Source organism: Pan troglodytes, chromosome 7, assembly GCF_028858775.2.
Source record: "Pan troglodytes isolate AG18354 chromosome 7, NHGRI_mPanTro3-v2.0_pri, whole genome shotgun sequence".
In the NCBI taxonomy this organism is placed as follows: Eukaryota; Metazoa; Chordata; class Mammalia; order Primates; family Hominidae; genus Pan; species Pan troglodytes.
In genome coordinates, this window is record NC_072405.2 from 119,416,291 (window position 1) to 119,434,979 (window position 18,689).

Below are 18,689 nucleotides of genomic sequence, written 5' to 3' on the forward strand. Positions count from 1 at the left end.
CATCAAGCAGAAATGAGGAATAAAGTTTCGTGTTTGCACCTGAGTCTCTGACTATAAACAGTTTAACTGCTACACATAAAAAAGATTTACAAGCAGTTTGGAGGCTCAATTGTTATTTCCATCACATCCAAAAGGATGCTCTTTCCAGGGCATGGAGAAAGAATTGAAGGAAAGAAGTGTTTGAGATGGATAAAGCAGTATTAATTACCCAACCTCACAGGATAACTGTAAGGATTAAGGAACATGATAAAAGCAGCTGTCACCAAGTCAGAATCAGTAGATACTAATCCCTTCTCTCATGGAATGAAAGGGTTGAAAGAGACCTCCAGGGGCCTTCTGCTGCAACCACCTTGTCCTTATGAAGGAAAATTAAAAACATCTAAGGCAAATTGTTGTCTTACCTAGTTTTACAGATTTCAGGCATGAACATCCTACAATCCATGTTAGTATTTATCACATGCGTAGTTAACAGTATTTCCAATTCATTCCCAGCAATGTAAGCCATTTCTTCTCATTAAAACCTATGCGAAAAGAGAATAATTCACTAAATCTTTTTATATAATTTTTATTTTCCTGGAAAATAGTCATAAAATCATGATTTCATTTTCTTTTCATGTAAGGTAAATAATTTTAACTCGTTTAACCTTTCCTCACTGTCATGTTTTTTAGGATGTCATTGTTTTTGAGACTTAGCACTAAAAACTTCTTTTGAAATGTGATGATCAAAACAGAGTAAGATGCTTTATTGACTAGGGAAATTACTACTCAATTTTAGCATTAGTTTTTGAAACAACATTCAAACATTGCTAATTGTAAGAAAGTTGATATTTTTAAGAGATAACTATGATTGGATCTGTCCTGAATGTCATATTTTTTAACAAGAGAGAAAATTGAGACAGGTAATGTTAATCAATTTTAAATTTATAGAATATGAATTAAAGGAAGGAAAAATATACAGATTTATATATTTTGATAACTATTTTCCAGTAAAAGAAAAAGTATATAAAAAGATTTAGCAAATTACTCTCTCTTTTAACATGAGTTTTAATGAGAAGAAATGGCTTAAACTGCTGGGATGAAATTGGGAAATATTGTTAACTACACATGTGATAAATGCTAGCATGGATTGTAGGATGTCCATGACTGAAATCTATAAAATTAAGTAAGACAACAATTTGCCCTAAGTGTTTTTAATTTTCCTTCATAAGGACAAGTAACTTACTCACATGCAAACTGCTAGTTAGGTAGAGCTGAGATTCTAATGCCATTTACTCTCACCCACTCCCCATCCCTGGACTAAGCCACCATTGCCTCTGACATTGTCCACTGTGGTATCCTCATAACTGCTCTAACCTACATACATTTATGCCTTCCTTTAATCCATTCTCTATACTTCAGCTAGAGATCTTTTCAAAAAGATGCCATCAATGCCTTGGTTAAAACCGTTCTATGATTTTTCAGTGCCCTAAGGATACACATGAAAATGCTTTGACATGCAGACAAGGTCCTGCATGGTCTGCCTCAAGCAGGCCTCAGCAGCCTGGCCTACCATGGACCCTCACTCTTTCTCCTCTCAAACTGTACTGGCCTTCTTCCATAATCTCAGTCTCATCAGGCTAGTATTTATATTAGACTAAACATGAGCTTATACTGATATCTCCAACTCTAATCCATTACCACATGAATCATTCTCCTCTTGTTTATCTATATCCCCCCATCCAGTAGTGAGAAACCCACCATTTACATCCACTTGCTTTGTTTTTCAATTCTGATATACACATATAGTGATATCAAATTGTTACCTCATACTCCTGTGGGAAACAACTTTATCAATTAGAGTACAGTGCTTATGTGCAGTTCTTTTTGCCTTTAGTCTTATAGATTCCACTCATTTCCAGTTAGGTTGGTGCTCTTTTCCCCAGTACCTTCAATGCAGTGGTTGTTTCACACATTTGTAATACAGTTAGATTCTGAATTCCATCCTGGGATCTGCTGACGTTTTAAATAATTTCTTTAAAATTTGCATATGTCAAGAATTATCAACATCATCATTTATATGTTCTTACCAGTTTGATTTCTGCTCCAGCTAAGCATATCTCTGCTATAACTCCCCAAATTTACCTTTCTTTCGAGATTGAAATATGGTACCCTGTGAACTCAGTTCTCTGATGGGTCCAAGAAAAGTCACTAATGTTCAGTTTGTTCAAATTTTTTCTTGTTTTAAAGACAGAAATGAAGATTTCCAAGATCTGTACATGTTGAAACTAAAAACACTGTATTCACTTTTTAATGTCCATCTTTCTCCTTAAATTCTATGTTCTGTGAGAATAAGATTATGTCAGTTTTGCTCACCATTGTATTCAATTACCTAGTTTGGGTTCAGGCATATAGTAAATACTCAATAAATATTGGTTAAATGAATGGAAAAATGAATAACTCAAGTCCAAATACAAGTCCAGTAAACTTTCATCTATGTCACATGTGCTTCCCTGGTCCTATGCCATTAGACAGTCTTTTTTATTAATTCATGTTGGTTACTTCATAGTGTCCCTTTCAGTCATACTTATAACTTCTCTATTAGTGACAATCTAAGTCTTTATTCCATGCCTTGTTAGTGAAGAAAATGTCACAACCTCTTTCTAGATCCTATTTTTATCATCATCATCGCCAAGAATTTTTTCAGGCAATAACTATCTACTGGACTTACTGGGAACACTGGTGCTTTAACCTCATAATGATTTTAAATAAATAATATAAAACTAAGTTTTCCTCTGCGCTGTATAGTTTGCCTCTCTCAATATGCCTCTGCTATTTCCTGATGTCCAAACTTCCTGACATAACAAGCTTTCTTTGAACGAGGAAATAAGCCAACCTTCAGGACTCTGCAGTTTGAGCAACTAATCAAAGCTTTAAACTATACAGATGCTGAGAGCAAAACATGTTTTCATGTGTGGTAGAATAATTATCTTGATTTGTTTGCCACCAATCAGTTGATATTTAAAACTCTATTTGTAAAGCCTATAAATACAAGAGCTATGAAGAGATTACTGAGCAAGGCAGGAAAACCAAAGATCTCTATAATTTTTCTTTTCTTCTAAATAGATTATTTACACATACATAAAGAAGTATGTTACTCAAACACTCTCTTAACTTTAATACACACTCCCTACCAAAGCTGGGTGTATTAACTTTTCTCAAGTAAACTATATAACCCTCTAAAGAGACTCGTATGTTTCTTCTAGGAGTATACATTGATATAACCATTCTGGAGATTATGTATCCAAAGATTTCAATTTTAACACAGAAATACCTCTTCTAGAAAAAAACTTCCAAGGAAATAACTAACAGGGTATTAAAAGATCTAGCTATGTAGGTATTAATCACATATTTGTTTATAGTTATGAAAAAATTGAAAACAACTTATTCAACTGTACTAGATTGATTAAATTGTGATTCAATCATACAATGGAACATTCTACAGCCATTAAAAATTACGTTGTAGATGTACATTTATCAACATAGAAAGATGTTCTTAATGTGCTGGAGAGTTAAAATTAAATTACAAAACAGTTTACACTGTATAATTTCAAATATAGATGGATTTATTGACACAATAAAGGACAGATAAAAAGATGATTGATTGATAAATAGGTACTCCAAAACTGTTCACAAGTTATTTCTAAATGAATGTATTTATCTCCTTCTTTCTTACTATATTTTCTTGTTTTCTATTATGTACATGTATTTTGTATTTTTTTAAAGAAGATATACTCAAATATAGTCATTATCTTAGTACCATAATTTGGTTTGTTGCCATTTCCAGTTGGCATTGGTATCTTGGTATTGGTACACAATATTGCTAGAGACCTTGATTGTGAAGTCATGAACATTATCTTTCAAGGACAGATATAACTAAAAGTGGTTCTTTTGTTCTTTCTCTTTCAAAGATGAAGTTATACAAAGAAGGCAATAGAGCAGAGTTTGAATATCATACTGAGAAAGCAATGGCAAAATAACAATATTTCTGTGGCAGAAAAAAAAGCTAGATTTGGGATGGGTCGGGTATAGATGTAGTAGTCACACTGGCTATAATTTTAAGAGCATTCATTTTCAGATTCTTGACTTTCATATGCCCTTTTTCCCATCATCAGGTAGATTATCTTCCCCACTTTTCCTTTCAAAATGACTCTTCTCCCATTTTACAGAAGAAAGACATCCCCATGACTCATCTGGAATCTAATTATGCCATTATCCCAGGGTATAAAAATATCTAGGGCATCAGCAAAAGGTAATTAATGTAATGTATGCAGGAAAGCCTCATTTGTTGATATATCAAGACCCTGTCTTCCCTTTTTCTCTGTCTTATCCGTATTTCTAACAAAACTGAAGCATGTAACATTAGAAATGGGGTATACTGACGCTTGTGAAAATGTTTTAAAATTAGATATACAGTGGCAGCCTTCACCTTTTCCTTTCCTTAGACCCTTTTCAAAGAATGTCTTGCCCCCGAGGGAGAATTTGAGGAGAGAATATTGAAGAAAGCATTGTCAAGAAACATTAAAAGCTAAAAGCTCCTTTTCTAAAATGAGCAATTTTTCAGATATTTATAATATTCATAATGAAAGACATGTTGTTGCAAAACACTACAGCTTAATGACACTAACTCTTCTTAAGAGTATATTTTCTGTTGGGAAATGTTTGTCACTGACATAGTATGCAGATGTATACTTAAATAAAACCAAAGTTTAGAAAACAATACTTACTCTTAAAGAAAAAAACAGAGCATATTTTCCAGGACTATTCAATTTTTTTCTACTTTTGTGGAAATTACATCTACAGATGAAGATTTTATGTGATTTCTTTTAGATTCAGTATGCATTATTAAACAAAGTCATTAAAGTGTAATATATCAAATCAGATCTTAAAATATTTATTGTAATTATATACTAGTTCATTTTATAAAGTAGTTAATATCTTCTATTTTCTATTATATAGTATGCAATTATATGATAGCTGCCATATCAATTTAGCCATAAAACATTTTTCTTTCATAAAATACATAGAAAATATATTTTGTCAAAAAACTGATGATATTATGAATATTTATAGAATATACTTGTTTAATAGTTCCCAAAATCTGATACTAGAGTTCAATAAATATCTACAAACTCATTGAGGTAAGGAATATCATGGTTGATTTATTACACTCCTTACTTCGCAGCTACTTATTTTTGCTATCCATCACATAAGATTTTGGATATTGTATAATATTACATTATTAAACATATGAAATTTTAAAACATATTTTGTTTTATGATTCATAAAAAGTAAAACATTATTTTAGATCCTACATCATCTTAAATGAGACTCAGCTGTTTGGAAGGATCTATCTTACAAGATGGAATCCATTATTTGGTTTTCAGTGCCTTTCATAATAGTGAAAATGAAACACATGTTAATCCATTTACTTGAATTAAAGAATAAAGCTAGACTTTTTCTAACAATGAGTATGCTTGATTTGGTTGACTGGTTTACTAATGAGTACTGACTTTGCTAATTTGGTTATAGAGTGGAAATTTTCTATTAATTGAATGAACTGAATTTGAATTTCCAAGTTTTTGATAAAAATATGTTTAAAGCATGTAGAATATGGGAGACACAGCATTTTGTCAAATGTATGGCAAAGGTATGTAGAAGTTATTACTACCTCATGTCCTAATTCTTTCTTGAGTGTATTGAGTTAAACTATATGCCTCTAAGTGCAAAAATAACAAATATAATTAATACCCATCTGAAAAGTATGGGTAAAGCACTTCTGGTACAGTTCCCAGAAATCAAGAAAATGAATGATTCCAACAACTGTGTAGCAAATCTTTGCAAGTGAATTGATTTTCAGTTCTTTGCTCTCAACAAAATTGAAGGTGGACCTAATAGAATATTCAGTTAATAAATCATCAGATGTGCTTTTTGATGCTAGACCACTTTGAGATGGTTGTCATATAACTCGGAAAGTGTTCAAAGAATTAAGGAAAATCAGTATAACAAACTCCATTCTATTGCCATCTACTTATCTATGTGAATTGATGCTGAACCTTCCCTGTCTCACTCAAGCAATGAGTAATATTCATCTAGAGTTGCATTAACTAATTGAAAAAAGGTGCCATTCATCTCAGTAAGTGCTTAATTAAATTGTCTTTGTTTAATAATTATCATATTATTTTAATCAAATTGCATACTCATAATGCAATGATAATATGATCCCGCACATATGTTTCAATATAATAAAACACTTTAATTGAAATTTATAAACATAGCTTTGTTAAAAACAAGTGTGATGTGGGATCAATAAAATAATTTTAAGGATAAAAATATGTTTTCTTAACATAAAACTCTATGGGGAAAGTAGAATAAAATGTAGAGCTCAAGGAATACATGATGTTCAATTTCTTACAATTAAAAAAGTTTCTTGTGTTTTTAAAATGAATGGTGATGGCTATCAAATCGCTAGGGTATTTAGATTGGATTAGATACAATTAAAAGAGCATTTTAACAGTTTCATTTAAAATATTAATATTGAAATATTTCAGAAATTGCATCTCTGCATTTCCTTAAATTAATGTTTAAAAATTAAAAATAACTACTAAAAATTAACTACCTAGTCTAATAAAGACATCAGACAAATCTCAGTGGAAGGGCATCCTACAAAACAACCAATAGTCCTCAAAACTGTCAAGGTCATTAAAAATAAAGAAAGTCAATTGTTGATCAGTGAGTACAAAGTTTCAGTTATGCACAATGAATAATTTCTGGAAATCTGCTACACACCATAATACTAATAGTTAACAATTTGGTATTGTGCACTTTAAACTATGTTAAGAGGATAAAGCTCATTAAACGTTCTTACCACAAGCACAAACACACAAAAGAACACAAGGAAATTTTGGAGATGACAGGTTTATGTGCATGTACCATAGGTAATCAATGTCAGCACATATCTTGATTGTGCTGATGGTATTATGGGTGTATATATTTGTCGAAAATCATCAAAATGTTTACATTAAATATGGTGCGCATTTTTGTATATAATTGTACCCCAAGAATGCTTAAATAAGTAAATAGAAATTACATGCTAATTTTATTTTTATATATGTTACATAGTAAGTAAAATATATCTAATTGTAAAAAAAAAGAAAGAAAAAGAGGGAAAGTTTGAGAAATTGTCACAGCCAATAGAAAACTAAGAAGTGTGATGACTAAGTGTGATTTGGTATTTAAAATGGGATCCCCAAACAAAAGAGGACATTACGTAAAAACTAAGGAGATCTAAATAAAGTATTGGCTTTAATTCATAATAATGCATCAATATTGGTTAATTGCAATAAATGTACCATCTTAATGGTAAGATGATAATAATAAAAAAACTGGGTACAGGATTATAGGTATTCTCTGTACTCTGAATGTTTTCTGTAAATATTAAACTGTTCTTAAAAATAAAATTTATTAAAAATTAATTACTAAATTAAAAATAGGTATAAAACTAAAAATATTCAAGAAGGGGCGTCATTTAAAACTATATATATTTAGTGGGTATCCATGAGCAAGCATTTTTTTTTTTTTTTTTTTTTTTTTTTTGAGACGGAGTCTCGCTCTGTCGCCCAGGCTGGAGTGCAGTGGCGCGATCCTGGCCACACTGCCAGCTCCGCTTCCCGGGTTCATGCCATTCTCCTGCTCAGCTTCCCGAGTAGCTGGGACTACAGGCGCCTGCTACCATGCCCGGCTAATTTTTTTGTACTTTTAGTAGAGACGGGGTTTCACCCTGTTAGCCAGGATGGTCTCAATCACTTGACCTCATGATCCACCCGCCTCGGCCTCCGAAAGTGCTGGGATTACAGGCTTGAGCCACTGCGCCCAGCCAGCAAGCATGTTTCATGTACACAAATTCTTGCCTCTGCAAATTTCTAACTATATTAACAGAAACAAATGGCCGAACCCATCTCTGCCTCAGTTTCCCCATGTAAAAAAGAATGTCTTAATAGGGTTATTGATAGGACTAAAATAATGCCTTTAAAATGCCTAGCATACAGGAAACACATAAGAGCAGTTGTTATTGCTATTATTTTCATAAACAGATGAGTCAAATACAGTAGTTTCAAGTAGTAGTTTATAAGTAAATTTGATTTTGTAGCCGAGAGACAGTTACGAGTAGATGAGACCAAGCAACCAAGGTGAAATGTTCAAGAAATATTCATGTGCACATGCACACAAACTTTCTCAAGATCTGAGCCCCACACTTACAATATGCTTCTGTTATTCTCCAGTACTCCCTGTGTCTAGGCCCTGACACCAAACACAGCCTGAGTGCAGCCAAAGGAAAGTTTGGAATCTACCCTTAGTGACAACCCTGGGGAGTACCCAGACACAAGTCAGGAAACCATCTCACAGCACTAAGAACTGTGAAGTCAACCTCTAGCAACCTTTCCTTCTTTGAACCATCAACCTATGACTGAAAATTAGATCAATGAGATTAAATCACTTGCAATCAAGATATTGAGAAAAAGCCACAATGAGGGCAAGGTAAGTGTGCAAAAAGCATTCAAAGTAGCCACATAGCCTTGCAGAAATATTTAAAATAGAGGAATTTCATCTGGATGGTTTCATGTCTGTCTCCCTCTCCAGAACGAAAACTTTTCAAAGGTAGAAACAGTGGCTTTTAAGCTCTTCCTCTCCAACGATAAGCACAATGCCTGGTTGACACTTAATAAATAGTTGCCCCCAAACACAGTATTTATCTCAATTCAGTTTACAAAGATAATAAAATCACATTTTTATTCTCTTTATTATATGAACTGATAGTGATAACAATGTAGCATGCTCTTACATTGGCAGTTAAAGCTTTCAATTTACAATTGCATCTGATATCTTATTTTTATAGGTGCAGATACTTTGTAGAAAATGTAGAGGATTTTTTCAATTTTATGTAGAAAAATACAAACATTTAAACATCTGCCACTTCAAAAGACATCAAATACGTGGTTCTCGTGATAGTGAGGGAGCTCTCATGAGAGTTGATGGTTTCAAAGTGTGGCACTTCCCCTTCACTCTCTCTCTCGCCACCTTGTGAAGAAGGTGCTTGCTTCTCCTTTGCCTTCCCCCATGATTGTAAGTTATCTGAGCCATGCGGAGCTGTGAGTCAATTAAACCTTTTATATTTATATATTAGTAAGTCTCAGTTATGTCTTTATAGCAGTGTGAAAATGGAATAATACAGGAAATTGGTACCGGTAGAGTGGGGTACTGCTATAAAGATAACATGAAAATATGGACATGACTTTGGAACTAGGTAACAGATGACTTTGGAACTGTTTGGAGGGCTCAGAAAAAGAGAGGAGGATTTGAGAAAGTTTGGAACTTCTTGGAGACTTGTTGAATGCTGATAGTGATGCAGACAATGAGGTCCAGGCTGATGTGGTCTCAGATGGAGATGAGGAACTTACTGGGAACTAGAGTAAAGGTCACTTATGCTATGCTTTAGCAGAGGGACTGGCACATTTTGTCCCTGCCTTAGTGATCTGTAGAACTTTGAACTTGAGGGAGATGATTTAGAGTATCTGGCAACAGAAATTTCTAAGCAGTAAAGCATGCAAGAAGTCACCTGGATTTTTCTGAAGGCATACAGTCATATGCATTCACAAAGAGATGATTTGAAATTGGAACTCATGTTTAAAAGGGAAGCAAAGCATAAAAGAGAGACAGAAGAAAGAAAGACTGATGAATAAGGCATTCTATAAGCCCACTGATGATAGTTTTGGCAGAATCAATGCTTATAAGGAAGGCAAATCTATACCCAAAGTGTCTATTTCAGTAACAAAATGCTACCCCTTCCATAATGAAAGCAGTCCTAGTGATCATTCTGGGAAATGATACCTTATCAGTGACTTACTATTGATCTCCACTGCTGGCGTATTGGACATTCAGCAGTGGTTGTAGCCACATCATCCTAGGTTAATGGAAGTCTATGTTACTGAGCCCATGCATAACTTCCATCCCTGTCACCATGGCCACTTTGTTCATGAGCCCACTGGCGATGACAGAGGTGGCTGGAGAAAGAAGCTGACTGGTATCCATAAAACAGGTCATCCTATCCAGTTGATTATTAGAATCCTCCCCTGCTGAGGTCACCCTTTGGTAAGCATTAACACAAAACGCAAATATCTTCACATTTTTTGCTCATTTAGAAAGATCTATACACATACCTCTTCCCCAAATTTCCTTGTCATCAATTTTCCAATCATGTGCTTTACAAGTCCCTGACCATCCAACAAAACCACTGGGCACAGGCCATGAATTGATATATAATTGCACATATGCATTTGGCCACTTCCTCTTCCAAGCGAAGTAAACAACCAAATGTGTTGCTCAAAGTTCTGTCCGCTGGTTTCCTCCACCAATATGCTTCAGGGATGCCTGCGTATTTTCCAGAATCATCTGTAAATCAGGCCCAAATCTTCTCTTCTTCTGTCAACAGATGATAGGGAAGTCTCCGTGGGCCCAGAGGTACAGAGAGAAGGCAATGTAGCAGAAGTGGGGGCCACTTCTTCATGTAACTTATTCGTGCCCTCGGGGCCTGCTTGGGCCTGATCATGGATATGCTACTTCCAGCTGACAATGGAGTACTCCTGTGCATGCTCAACTTCATGGTTTGGTGGGTCAGATAACACCCAGTTCATGACGATGAGTAGCTTAGTTTGCATGGTAACTTCATGGCCCATGTTTAAGTGTTCAGTCTCTACTAAGGTCCAATATTAAACCAACAGCTTTTTCTCAAAAGTGGTTATCTGCAGAAGATGGCAGGGATTTACTCCAAAATCCTAGAGCCTTCCAAAGACTCCAAAGGTCATTCCTATCTGCCACTGACACTTCCAGCACCATTGGATCTGCAGGATTAGATAGACCCAGTGGCAGAGCAGCTTGCATAGCAGCCTGAACCTGTTGCAGGGTGTTGTCTTGTTCTGGAACCCACTCAAAACTAGCAGCTTTTTGGGTCACTTAGTAAATGGGCTATGTAACACACCCAAACAAGAAACATGTTGCCTGCAAAACCCAAAGAAGTTTAGTAGGTGTTGTGTCTCCTTTTTGGTTATAGTGGGGGTTAGGGGAATGCAGATGCAAAAATGTATCCCCTAGTACCTGGTGTAGATGTGTTAATTTTCTTAAGCAATGAAACCACATCTGGTGTGGTAGCTGCAGTTGGAGTCACCATCTTGTTAAGCCTGCAATAATTCATTGTCATTCTCCAAGATATGTCTGTATTCTACACAGACCAAGAGTTGAGTTGAATGGGGGTGTTATGAGAATCACCACCCATTTATCCCTCAAGTCCTTGATGGTGGGACTAATCTCTGCAATCCCTCCAGGAATGTGGCATTGCTTTAGGTTTACATTTTTGCTACGTAGTGGCAGTTCTAGCGGCTTCCACTTGGCCTTTCCCACTATAATAGTCCTCACCCCACAGGTCAGGGAACTGAGATGGGAATTCTACCAGCTGTTGAGTATATCAATTTTAATTATGCATTCCAGAACTGAAAAAATAAAACACAGGATGGGTTCAGAGACCCACTGGCCCACTGTGAGACAGATCTAAGCCCTGACTCTGATGGAGCACAGTAATGTTTTGAATACCTTGAAATTAGTGTCAGCTCAGACCCAGTGTTCAGTAGTCCCCAAGAGTTCTGATTATTTCCTTTTCCCCATTGCACAGTTAAAAGACTATAGGTGCTTTTGTAGAAAGTTGGAAGAGAGATTAACAGTATACATTTTTGTTGGTGTACTGGGGTCCTTCTTCAAAGGGACCTCCCTTTCATTGAAGGAGTTTAGGGTCTGTAAACTGGCTCAAATCTGGAAATTAATTGAGTGACTATGGCTTTGTTCTTATCTCAGTGTATACTTTTTTTCACTTGGACTAGAACTTTTCTGTTTATACAGATCAAATAAGAATGTTAGAGGTTTCTTATCTATTTCACTTCTAGGAACACCATGATCAACTAGCCAGTGCCATAGGTCTGCAAGTCAAACTATTCCAATTACTGCTTTGACTCTGCTGTTCAATGCAGTAACCACATCCACCTTGCCTTTGATAGCTGAGTGCTGCTACTTGGACACTGTCAAACCAGAAACTAATTACTCTCTGACATGGCAGAGAGTAATTCTCATGCCTGATTGTGGCAATGGTAATTTATGCTGAAGCCAATAACTTTCTGACCATAGGAAAGGCAGCAACATTTTTTTCATTTTTTAAAAAATTATATGTATATGTAATGCATACATATGGTAAAAATTAAATAGAACACGGGGCTAAAAAACATGATAAAAAACAAGAGTCCCCCAGCCCTCTCTCCTAGACAGTGGCCTCCTTCCCAGAGGCAACCTCTTTTAACTATTTCTTGTTTTGGTTCTTCTGGAGGTAACTCCCACAGTCTGGACTCACGGAGTTGAGGCAATCTGGATATTGGCATGAGGGTTTTTAGTTGTCACAGTGATGGGGTGTGGGGGGACTACTGGCATTTACTGGGCCCAGGAGAAGGTGACAAGTCTCCTGCAATGCACAAGATGGTCTTGAATAATGAAGTCATGTCCCCGTTTCTCACCCTGTTTATTGTCCTCTGGACATTCACACAGACAAAAAAATCCGCTTCTAATCATCAGTATAACATAACTCCATTTCATACATAAACATGAGTTATTTTGGGGTGGTTTTAAAACATGTTGATTTTTCCAGGGATGCAATTATCTTATAAACTGGGCAAAGATTGTACTTTGTTTTGCTGGGAATTTTACCAATTTGTCCACCATTTGGGGACACTGTGACATGGATGGCAAGGCCACTCTTGATATTTGAATTATGAAACAACACATCTTCATAGTTGGGCCTTTTAGCTGTCCCATTCGTGGAGATTCTATAAGTAGATTGCTCATTGGGTGACTTCATTACATCTTCAACCATCATTTTACCTGAGCACTTATACACATCAAGATAGACACTATTTGTGCAATTATTTTCAGTTCTCTTTTATAGTTAATGAATTATATGGAGTTTTTTCTTCAATTTGCTTTTTTTTCCCTCAACTTTTATTTTAAGCTCAGGGGTACATGTGCAGGATATGCAGATTTGTTACGTAAGTAAATGCATGCCATGGTGTTTGCTGCCCAGATCATCCCATCGCCTAAGTTGGAAGCCCAGCATCCATTAACTATTCTTCCTGATGCCCTCCCTTCCCCCACCATTCCACTGACAGGCCTCAGTGTGTATTGTTTCTCTCCATGTGTTCTCATCGTTCAGCTCCCACTTATAAGTGAGAACATTCAGTGTTTGGTTTTTTGTTCAGCAGCAACATTTTTAAAGGTCCAATTTTGCACGTGGCTCTGGGATTCGTTCCTGAAAGCTCAACGTAGAATTTGTTGCTTCATCCCACTCAACAATTTCGTAAGCCATTTAATACCCTAGAATAAATACCTTCTTATATAAATTAGCTAGAGTGGGTTTGCTATGTAGCTAGAGTAATTTATTTTTTCCACAACAACTGAATGCCAAACAATATGGCCACTAGCATTATTACATGAATTGTAAATATCCTTTTGGCTTTTATTTTTTACAGCGGAAGAAATAAAGACTTGAAGGAGAAAAAGGATTTCTCTCTGGTTGTGGTTCATAGGAATTCAAGTTGTATATGACCGTCATACCTACATATCTTGTGTGTCTCTCTTTGCTCCCCCATACACTAAATATACCTCTCTACACTGTGCCCAGTGAGGAAGCTGGTAACATAGCTTCATGGGAACAAATCTAAACTTAATAACTGAGAAGCTATGCAACATACATCCTGACTATATTTAGACCTCACAAAGCATAGCAGGAGCATTTGTTTATTTACTTATTTATATACATATGTTCATAGCACCTTTATTCATAACAGCAAAAGAAAACTGAAAATAACTCAAATGTCCATCAACCAATAAGTGAATTAACAAACTGTGGTATGACCATACAATGCAAATACTGAAAAGTAAAACAGGAACTAACGACTAATACATGTAACAATATCAGTACCGCAAAAGTATTACGTTAAGTGAAAGAAGCTGGACGCAAAAGACTATATCTGATTCTGATTATTTGAAATTCTAGAAAAGACAAAACAAAAGTGACAAAGAGCAGATCAATGGTTGCCAGGGGGTAGAAGTGGGGGCAAGGGATTGACTACAAAGGGGAAAAGGGAAATTTTTAGGTGATAGAAATGTTATATATCAAGATTGTGATGGTGGTAATTACATGACTATACATTTGACAAAATTCACTGAATTATATACTTAAATTGGTTAATTTTATTATATATAAAATAATATCTTAAAATTTATTATATATATATAATACCTAAAGTTTATATATATCAAAATGGAACAATGGTAATATGATTTACTTTGTATGCTACATTTCCAAATATTCTCCAATGAGGATGTTTTGTTTTAAAATCAGAACAAAAATCCCATTTAAAAACAATTAGCGTATTATAAATATGAGTATATGTGATCACAATGACTTATAAATAAATACAAACTCAGAGCTAAGAATAAAAGGAAATTTACCACCATTTACTTTGGGTAAAGGAGTACTAAAATTCCTCCTAAAGCTTTTGTATAATTGATAACTTTTAGGGGAGGACTTTGTTTTAAAAATGCAGTAAGAATAGAGAATGCCTTGCAATAATTGGTATAAGTTTGTCCAGAGCTTTTGCCCAAATTAATGAATTAGGAAGGCATCACGTGCTCACTTTTCAAAGATGCCTTTGAAAGGTTATTCAGTAGTTTATTTCTTTTGTTTTTTTCCGCTAAGTTTCTGTTTCAGGTGGCAATTTTTTTTTTTTTCAAGAGTTATTCTCTGCTGGAGCATTTAAATTGAAGCTATGAAACCAAAATTGAAAGGCTGCTAGTTCTGACTTAGTCATTTCATCCAGATTATGCTACCTGTATGAGCCCAAGAGTCTCTTTTTCCATTAAGGAATTCATGTTCAAATTGTGTTTTGAGGGTGTATATGTATGTATGCCAGCAGCAAAAGGAACAGGCTCACGGGAAGTGAAAGACAGTAAGAAAGAAGGTTTGCATAATCTAACCTTGGCAGGCCCTCTCATCCTCTTGGGTTGCTTTTATTCTCATCTCAGCTCTTTGTCCCAGGTTTTTCCCATCTTCATTTTTCTCCTCTCTATGCCCTCAGATTAAACTTCCACTTCACTGCTGTTTCCTCCCTCCTCCCCATCTTTATTGCCTTTTATCTTATTCTGTCAAAAGAAGAAAGCATAATAGCAAAACAAAAAAGTTCTGTAAAAGGAAAAACAAGCTCCTACTCCTACATCTAATATCTAATTTTCTTCTCTTCTACCACATTCAATCATGTTTACATCTAAAAAAATTTACACAGATAGAAGTAATGAAAAAGGAGAAAACATAAATAAGAAAAAGAGAAAGTGGTATTTAGATGGTTTCTACTACGTGCATTTATTGCTAGATAGGAATAGTTGTTTTTATTATTGTTGTTGTTGTTATTTGAATTAAACATGGGATCATTTATTTAGCATTTATTCCATTCCTACTTTATGTCCCCTGACGGTGGGTTAAGAACTAGACAGAAAATAATAAATGAGACTTAGTGTCTGCCTTCAATCAGCTAGTAAGAGAAACATATTCATACAATTATGATGAAATATGTTAAATCTAATACTCCAGTTTGAGCTAAAAAAGCATCATCTTTAAATCCTCTGAGGAAGGAGCTGTACTATCCTGCTTTGCCACATGGGCTAATGCTCTTTCTAATAAATTCTTATTGGATATTCAGTGCCTCTAACTTAAGCAATTGCACTCTGAAAACCCCTGGAATGCCCTGGAATGTTTAGGGAAACTTTTTGGTCTTAGCTAGCCCACAAAGTGTTCCCTAGTGGGCTCATATTTCATAGTAACATAGTATTGGTAATCATTTTTTATTCCTTTCTTTCCCTCAGCAGCCTCATATCTAATCAGTGAGTAAGTCCCATTGTTTCTATCTCCAGATAATATTTTTAATTTGTCTACTTCTCCTTATCATCACCAATTAAAAGACCCTAAAAGAAAAAAGCTACTGTTATTCTGTTTTAGACTGCTGCAACAAACTCTAACTGGTCCCCGTGCTAGTTATTTTCTGTTTATTATCCCCACCACCTCCTTCAGATCCAGTCTCAATCTTCTGTGTATCCTGCTCTGTGTCCCAGAAGTCTGATTTTACAGGCTGCCTCATCCAGACTCCCTTCCTTGCTGGCCAGATTCTGGGTCAGTGTGGCTGAAGGGAGGCACCAGCAAGAAGTCAGTGATATGGTTTGGTTGTGTCCCCACCCAAAATCTCATCTTGAATTGTAATCCCCATAATTCTCATGTGTCAAGGGCAGGAGCAGGTGGAGGAAATTGGATCATGGGAGCAGAGGGAATTGGATCATGGGAGCAGTTTCGCCCATGCTGTTCTCAAGATAGTGAGTGAGTCTCATGAGATCTGATGATTTTATAAACATCTGGCATTTCCCCTGCTTGCACTCACTCTGTCCTGCTGCCCTGTGAAGGTGCCTACTTCTCCTTTGCCTTCCACCATGATTGTAAGTTTCCTGAGGCTTCCCCAGCAATGCCGAACTGTGAGTTGATTAAACCTCTTTCCTTTATAAATTACCCAGTCTCAGGTATTTCTTCGTAGCAGTGTAAGAATAGACTAATACAGTCAAGAAGTGGGGAACAAAAGTCAAGATATTTCTTCCCCTCTCTGTTCTTCCTAGGCATCACAGCTCTGGCAAGAGGTATGTCTCTCCCTAACTACATTTCTTGTAGGGCAACCCCTCCTCACAGTTCTAACTCTCATGGAGCTCTGGATGCATAACTTTGCCCCCTTCCTCCTTCAGGCCTAGGAGAGATAACAGCTTTCTGCTGTTGTCAGTCTTTGGGAGCCTCAATATCATTTGTGGCTTCCCTTGAACCTACCTACTCCTCTGTAATAATTCTTCATTAAAGTTTATTAAAGCCTTCTGAGTAATGTTCATTAGATCATGACCCTAATTCATATAGTCTCCTTGTTTCCACTCCTGCCTGCTTCCAATCCATTCTCTACACAGTAGCCCAAGCCAGGCAAATGCAATCACATCATGTTGCATTTACAGGATGTGATTGCACCATGTCTGGTAAAGATGACCTGGTTTATTCTTCCTGATTTTTAGCCCTCAGAGGCTTGTTGGTTCCAACCCAATGTTCTAACCTGTTCTCCAGTTTTCTATCAATTTTCTTGTAGTGTCTAATGGATACTACTCAGAAGGCTTTAATAAACTTTAATGAAGGAATTATTCATAGAGGAGCAGGCAGGTTCAAGGGAATCCACAAACGATATTAAGACTCCCAAATACTGGCAACAGCAGAAAGCTGTTATCTCTACTAGGCCTGAAAGAGGAAGAGGAAAAGTTATGCATCCAGAGCTCCATGAGAGTTAGAACCATGAGGAACTGTGAGGAGGGATTGCTCCACAAGAACTGTAGTTAAGGAGAGACACCTCTTAGCAGAGCTGTGATGCCCAGGAAGAATAGAAAGGAGAAGAACATGTAAATGCAATCACATCACTCTCCCACTTAAAACGTTCCACTCATTCCCCATCACACTTAGAATAACTCTTCACCATGGCCTACAAAGCTCTGTAGTCCTGCCCTCCCTACTGTTTCTAATTTCTCTGACCCTATTACTCTATCTTTAGTTCCATAAACATGTTGGGTTCGTTTCCCACCTTGGGGCTTTGGCAGTAGGTGCTTCCTCCTTGTGAAACATTCTTCCCCATAATCTTCATGCAATTGGTTCCTTCCTGTCTTTCAGATCTCATCTAAAATGTCATCTCCACACTGAGGTCTTCCCAGAACAAAAAACATAAAATAACCTCTCAATAACCCTGTTTCAATCTTCTATACACAATTGTCATTTTCTGATGTTTGTTTGGCTTATTTGTTTATTGACACTGCTTCTTCCTCCACTAGATAGAAATTGTATCTGGTAATCTGAAACAAAAAATGGATAATTGGATCCAATTTGAAAGATAGCAGCTCAGATAATTTATAGAAAGCTGGAGAGCAGGTTGGGAAATTGGGCTGGAACCAAGGAGGCTCTGAGGGCTAAATGTCAGGAAGAATAATTCAGGCCATCATCACCAGACAGGTGTGCCCAGCACACCTGCCTGAAACCAACACAGTACCTTACCAGCACTGCCACTAGATGCTCTCATTGCTGCTAGACACTGCAGTTGCTCCACCATTACAAAGTTGGGTCTCCTATCCTTGAGCTGAGGGAACAAAGGCATCTTTGTTCAAAGAAGGCAACTGAAGATATGGTGGATAAAATGAATTTGAACTCTATTACTTACAGCTCTGGCTGTGGATGTAATCTGTACAGGTCATCTTCTTCAGATATAAAGCAGGGAGCAAAAGGATATGGTTTTGGAAGAAAAACTAGAAGATATCCCTTAAAGCTCACCGCTTTTGCCCTTCAGCACTCATTCTTTTCCTTCATCCTGTTTGAAATTTCTTATCTTCAATCCAGGTGACTAAACTCCCATTAGAAGCTGGCATTAATTTGATTACACTACCACCTGAAATTT

The 18,689-nt window shown here is 36.2% G+C and overlaps 1 long non-coding RNA gene across 3 annotated transcripts in view; it reads right to left on the reverse strand.

Annotated features, from left to right (window-relative positions):
- The window catches only part of LOC134810903 (uncharacterized), a 139,511-nt gene that overhangs the window by 120,085 nt on the left and 737 nt on the right, over positions 1-18,689 (reverse strand). Inside the window, exons 2-3 of one of the 3 annotated variants that reach the window (XR_010159652.1) lie at positions 18,456-18,680; positions 402-521 (exon numbers count right to left, since the gene is read on the reverse strand). This is a non-coding gene — a long non-coding RNA (uncharacterized LOC134810903). Of the gene's footprint in view, positions 1-401; positions 522-18,033; positions 18,375-18,455; positions 18,681-18,689 lie in introns of those variants that run through there. The other 2 variants (XR_010159651.1, XR_010159653.1) reach the window with 2 other exon arrangements.